The following is a 6,487-nucleotide window of genomic DNA, read 5'->3' as shown; positions in this document are numbered from 1 at the left end:
TGCCATGATGCGGAGGGATTTAGGTACCTAACTCCTGACACAGCTGTGTAACAGACACAACAAACTGGTTTTGCATCAGTCCCTTACACTTTATCCATCTGCCTGTGGAAAGCAACGCTCAGCTCTGTGGAGAGCCAATGCAACCCGTGGGGTGAACAGGGCCAGTCTGGACGGGGTGTGCATGTGGTGGAGAGTGGATGCTGAACCCCTTCTTGAATGCCTTCCTTCACAGCCATGGCTGCCCTGAGAGTCAGTTTGGTCCTTTTAAGAAAACTGCTGCGCTCCTCAGTGGGAATTTCTGTATTTAAGACATCATCTTGCAATTTCTCTAATCCTTCTGTCAAGGCCTCAGCAGTGACCAGGGTTGTGCTTGATCCCTGCCCAGCTGCCCAGTCGTTTCGTTTCATCCTTTAATTCAGGTTAATGCTCCAAAGAAGCACTGTACTTATCCCCATTACACAACCAAGTCTGGAGGCATTTCAGGGCTGCCATATCTTATTTTAGCATCAACTCCTCTTAAAACTATTAAGTTTCTGATGCTGTTTGCACCATGTTGATTTATTTTATGAATCAAAGGAAGATAATTTCTCAAGGCTGTAAGGTGTAAAAATCTGTGTTATAAGACTGTGACTGTAGCTTATTCTCTTACTTTTTTTTGCTTTCCTTGCTAAGAGGTGATTTTTTTTTAAATGACTAGCAGTTTATGGAGACATTTTAAAAAGTAAGCAATGCATGTGAGTACTCATTGTCTGAACTCCCCAAACTTCTAAAAAAGTGCAGCCTGCCTCCTTCATCTCATCTTCCTCTGCTTTCTGGCTACTGACAAGCCTTCCTCATACACAGTGCACTTGTGGCTTCACAGATGCCTTCTTTTATGGTAGAGCCCCCAATCCCTACTAGTGGTGTGGAGTTTAGCTGAGGAGTAGATGTGGAAAGGCCTTCATCTCACAGGAACCATTCTCCATCTCCTTCCCCTGTCAAGCTCACTGCTACTCTTTGGCAGCAACCACTGAGGAGCTCCTGCTGGGAGTCCCTTCCTTTGCATTTAAAGTGCATGGAAGAAAAATGGAGGCCCGTAGTTGGCAGGGTGGGTTGGTGCCATATATTACAACCTCCTCTAGAGTATAATTAGCAGAGCAAGGGGAGCTCCTCAGGTGTGCCTTTCCAGTGAGCAGACTCCTCAGTGCTCACTCACACGTACCTAGATGGCAGCAATTTGCATGATGATGTTTGTACACAAATACATTAATGGTCTATAGTTTACACACAAGTGCTGAATAAGAATATGCTAAACAGTGGAAAGATTTTCTTGAAAACATCTATGCATTTCAAGAAGAATTTGCCTCTGCATTTTGGAAAACACAACAGCTGTGGCTGTCCCACTTGTGGCCGTGCTCTTAGACCTTTCTTTCAATCTGCAAACCCACACTTTTTATTTTTTCCCCAGTAGTGCAGTTTCCAGCACAGAAAATTTGAGGCCGCTGACAACAGAATTGTTTTTCTTAGTTACCTTTCTTGGACCTAATAGATGTGGCCTGTGACCTCCTGGGGCACAAGGCCGAAGGACCACAACTCTAGACTGCACGACCCAGAGAAGAGCTCAGTCTCCATCAAAATTTAGAAGGATGGTTGTCAAACACATCAGTTGAATTGGCTAGATTTATTGGAAAACTAAATTTACTTCCTCAAAATTTGCATTGCAAGCATGCCCTGAGCTTTTCCCAGGCCATTCAGACAGGGATAAGGAATTTTCTGGAGGATGAATAAGCATAGTTTCAAGTCTGTTAAGAAAACAACAGCCAACAGGAGCCGAAAAAAGTGTGGGAAGCAATGTTTTATTTTAAAATGTTTGAAGCATCAATGTGTTCAGTTAAAGTAAGACTGTCAAAAATACCACCAAGTGCCTAAAGCCCACTGTGGTGTTCACTTATTGCAGTTCTCCCGTGTTCTCCCGCGTATTTCTGTTCTTGGCTAAGAGACAGCCCAACCCATCAGTCTGCAGGGAGAGAAGGGTGTTCCTTCCGTGCTCCTGGGACTCACTCGGCAGCTGGCACTGAATGCGTGGTGTCACTTTCTTTGATATACACTGTAGCCAGCTCCCCTGCAGACTGGAGGGGCATTTCTGGTGGCAACCTGCACCTGGCTTTAGCCTGAGCTTCCTGTAGGGCACTCCTGACTCGAGGCAGAAGGCAATGCCTTCCAGCCCCTATGTTACTATTATTCATTTGAGCATGGCTGTAGAAAAAAAAAAGATTAATTCTAGACAAGTTAATGAACTCTCATTTTCAGCCCTTAGTCCTTTAAATAGCAAGACAGGAAATAGGAGTAACTTCCAACATCTGACAGAAAAGGAAAGTAGCTGCTTCATTCTTTTATGGCCCATTACCCTATTGAAGAACGACGTGAGAATGTGTTGGGACAAACCGGATGAGGTGCTCTCTGCCAATAGGTGCCCATTAGACTGTTTGTTTTCCCCTATTTAAACGTGTCGTTTTCCTTGTGATGGGTCCTGAAAGTACCCAAAGTAACCACATGCCCAGCGCTGGCTGAGAACACAGAGTAGAGAATTGTTATTGCAAGGTCTGCCAAATGATTTGACATCTGGAAATTACCCAGTTTACAAATATATACTTTATAAAGAAGTAATGTTTCCAGGTTTTAGGAAGGATTTGCAATATACCGCAGAGGAAAAACTGTTTTGCAAAACTAGAATGGTTAAAGATTTTAGCTTACCTTAGCAACCCTGGTGTGGAGCACCTGGCTGGATACTCTGGTTCTAAGACTGCTGACAGCTGTGTCACCATGTTCTCCTGTGCTCAGGAGATGTGTGGTACTCATGTTCAGCAAGCAGAACACATGGACCCCAATATCCTCTTGACTTGAATCATTTTAGCCATTCAAATCCAGAATGTTCTCTTTGCAATGACCCAGACAGATTGCTTTATTGCTGTTCAGGACATGGGTATACTCTTTTATACCACTCTCCTTTTTCATAGTTTGTTTCTAGCCTTCCTCACTGGAATGGAACTAACTATAAATCTAGCATAGAGCGTGGGGAAAGGGAAAGATGTTTCAGACATATGTGTGAAGATGCAGCTAAAAGACTGCTTTGAACTGCCTCTAGGTCTCAATCTTAGCCAAAATAATTTTTCAGTATACTTTGGGGAAGACATGAGAAATGAGAGTCATCATTCATAGAAAAATCAATGTGGAGGAGCCTAGCATTTTGTGTCACTTCACCCACTAAGGAGCACATATTGATGGAATGGTGCTTTGCTGTGCTGTAGACTCAGGGCAGATGGATTTCCCAAAATATACACACACATAAATCAAAAGGAAAATGACATCCTATGTTAATGAGCAACTGATTACACTGCAAATAGTGCAAAAGACAATGCAGCAACAGCTTTTATGTCTGAAGAGGTGGAACTAGAGCTGTGTCAGCACTGATATAAAATCTGTAATCTAAAAATCAATCCAGATATTGCAGTGCATATTCAGATCCAGGAAAGGCTTATATTCCTTTATGGCTAGTAAGACAAATAATAACTCTTACTATGACAAAGTTTTTATTTTTAAAGACACACATCCTCTTACCTCAGCATGCAGATTAATCTCTTCCTGAAAGTGCCAGTAACCTAGACTGAATGAGACTGTAATACACTAAGCATTATTTTGGATAAGTAGCCCCCAGATATAATCCCTTCCTAAAGCCATCTGCACGTGTAAGATTGTACTCTGATTACACTGAGGGGAATGGTCTTCCCAGGAAGGGCCAGGCAGCTATCACAGGCTGCTGTAACAATTTATACACTTTTTCTTATCAGCATCCTGAGCAGCCCGCTCTGCCTAGATAAGGAGTTTGATGCTAAATTCAACCTTCCTGTCTCTGGTAGCTGCTTCCCCCTTCCTGTGAATGGTGTTTACATCAGGGCAGTCAGGACATGGAATTCCGAGCACATTCATAGACTGCTGACTAACCCACAGCTCCTAGCTGAAAGATGTATGCTCACTATCACATCTACTGCAATGAGTAAGGCCATATGGCTTGCCTTTAAATAGAGGTTTTCTATTTAAATAGAGAAAATTTCTATGGATGCTTTAAACTATCACCATTCAAGACAAGAGTGAACATTTTTTCCCCTCTGCAGGCAATCACATTTTCTAAGCAGAGGAATTTAAGGTACTAAGGAGCTAGAATATTATGTGCTGGTTTGACCACTGTGAAAATGCCTTTCCTCCTCTCTGCCTGCCAGTTCTTTAGCAAAAAGTTCCGAAGCTTGCAAGGGTTTCAGTTTCACTAAACTCTCTTAAAAAACATCAGTACCTTTTGCTTATATTTGAATAACAGTTATAAACCATTGTCTAAGAGGGTTTTACTAAGCCCTGAGTATCTTAGCTCTTCTATCTAAATATAATACCTATGTTAGATATTATCTCTAAAACCTTTGAACAGGAAACAGATTTCAAAATACTACAGGAAATCCTGAAAAAGGGAATGAGAAGATAGATTCTCTCCCATCTTCTGGGCCAGGCTGTGGAATTGCAATCATAAAAGATTCCTAGAAAGGACACCTTCCATGTGAAGTTTTGTCCTTGTTTTTGGCAAATGGTGGACATCTGAATTTCTCCCTGCAGCATGGTATTTTTATTTCTTTCACTTACGTGTGTCTTTAGTTTAGAAGCAAACAAAAACCAATAGCTTATTTCTTATCTGGAAAAATGTTTCATCAAAACATATGAAACCTCTCACAGTGTGGTACTCAGCCTTATTTTTTCCTTTCTGCTCTATTAAACTTTTAATTCAATCGTTTCTCCTGTTAGAAGAAATCAAGTAAATAAAGAATGAAGTGTTACACAGCTCACTCACCTACGGTGTAACTAGGCTAAATTTAGATCATATTCCCTATTTTATGAGTAAAATAAGTAAACTTTAGTTTAATGGTTTAGATATGTTTGTGTTTCTAGTTAAAAGCACCTTGTCACTTCTGCAGAAACACACACAACTTCACTGATTATTGGAAATAATATTTCCATCCACTTTAAATCTGCTTTGTACACCCAAACCTTCTGGATTCCCAAAGAACCAGCAGAGAGTTCAGAGAGTGAGACTCCACTAACCTCAGCTGTGGCTCATGAATGATGAACTGCAGGATGCAGGTCTTTGGATGATTCTCATGCTGTATCTCAGACTGCTCTGCTGCATTTCTGGTCTACATTGCTTTCCTACATAGACAGGAACAACTTGGGTTTTTTGCATTTCTAAATTTTGGACTTTTACTATTTCCTTTTAAAGAGCTGTCACCTTAGGTGATGTGCTATATAAATTTTGTATTGAACATTAGAACATACTATCATATGTAACCTTTACTTGCCAAAATTATTTAACATTTTTCAGGGAAAATTAACTTAGGCAGGGTGAAAAAAATCATGAGGCAATTCAGGTTTTCCACTGATGTTATTAGAGGATAAAGATACACAAATATACTGATGTATGGACACACAGAGTTTTTTATGCTTCTTTACAGGACAGTTAAAAATTGAATTACTTCAGTATTGGTCAAGGACCACTTGAAAACCATTTGGATGAGTTAAAACAAAAATCATTTGGAATTGCTACAGATCTGGCTATCCCACTTATAATGACACTAGGAGGAGACAAATGCAAGAAGCCTTGGTCTGTTGAATGTAAATCACTATTACAGAAAAAAATAGGAGTATAAGGTTCTATAAGTGAAGCAGAAGCCTGAACAGTAACTCTCAGTGGTGCTGCTCTGCCCTCTGCAGACTGGATTGAATAATCACATATTAACCCAATCACTTCTAAAACAAATCAAACTCAACAGAAAAAGAAGTTACCGAAGTGAATGAAACACACATGGACATCACTGTGACATGCAAGTCCTAAGTAAGTCAGGAGTACTCCTGAGGCAGCACCTGGTTTCTGAGTATCCTCACTGTGTCCACACTGCCAATTAAGCTGGGGAAATAATTATTGCCTGAATAGTACCCATGCCTGGAATCCAAATTCAGAATGAGGTACAGGAAGTACTTACGTGTGTTACTCTAATGTAAGCCACACAGCATTTCTGGATGGTGGAGAAAAAAGTTCCAACTCCCATATGCAGGGCAACTCCTCCCTGGTACTAAGAACATTTTTCTTCAGCAAGACCCAGGGCATGTGGACCACAGCAAATGCTTGACTGATACACCAGGCTACCAGCACCCACTCTGCAAGTTGTTTAGCTATATGCCATTCTGTACAGCACCTGCCTGCACATTTTATCCTCAGTAAATGTCCAAGAAATGTGGTAAATGCATCCACCTTTATGAGCTCTCTATAATTTCATGGGTTCTCCTCATGTTAACAGGTAAAGAATGTTAAAGTTTGTTTCATTTTCCTCTATTTGCTGCATCCTCACTGATGTGAGAAAACACACACAACAGTACTTAGTGCTTCCTATGAGCTGGACAGTGCTTTTGAACT

This window comes from Prinia subflava, chromosome 1 (assembly GCF_021018805.1).
Source record: "Prinia subflava isolate CZ2003 ecotype Zambia chromosome 1, Cam_Psub_1.2, whole genome shotgun sequence".
NCBI classification, from domain to species: domain Eukaryota; kingdom Metazoa; phylum Chordata; class Aves; order Passeriformes; family Cisticolidae; genus Prinia; species Prinia subflava.
This window is presented reverse-complemented; position numbering follows the sequence as displayed.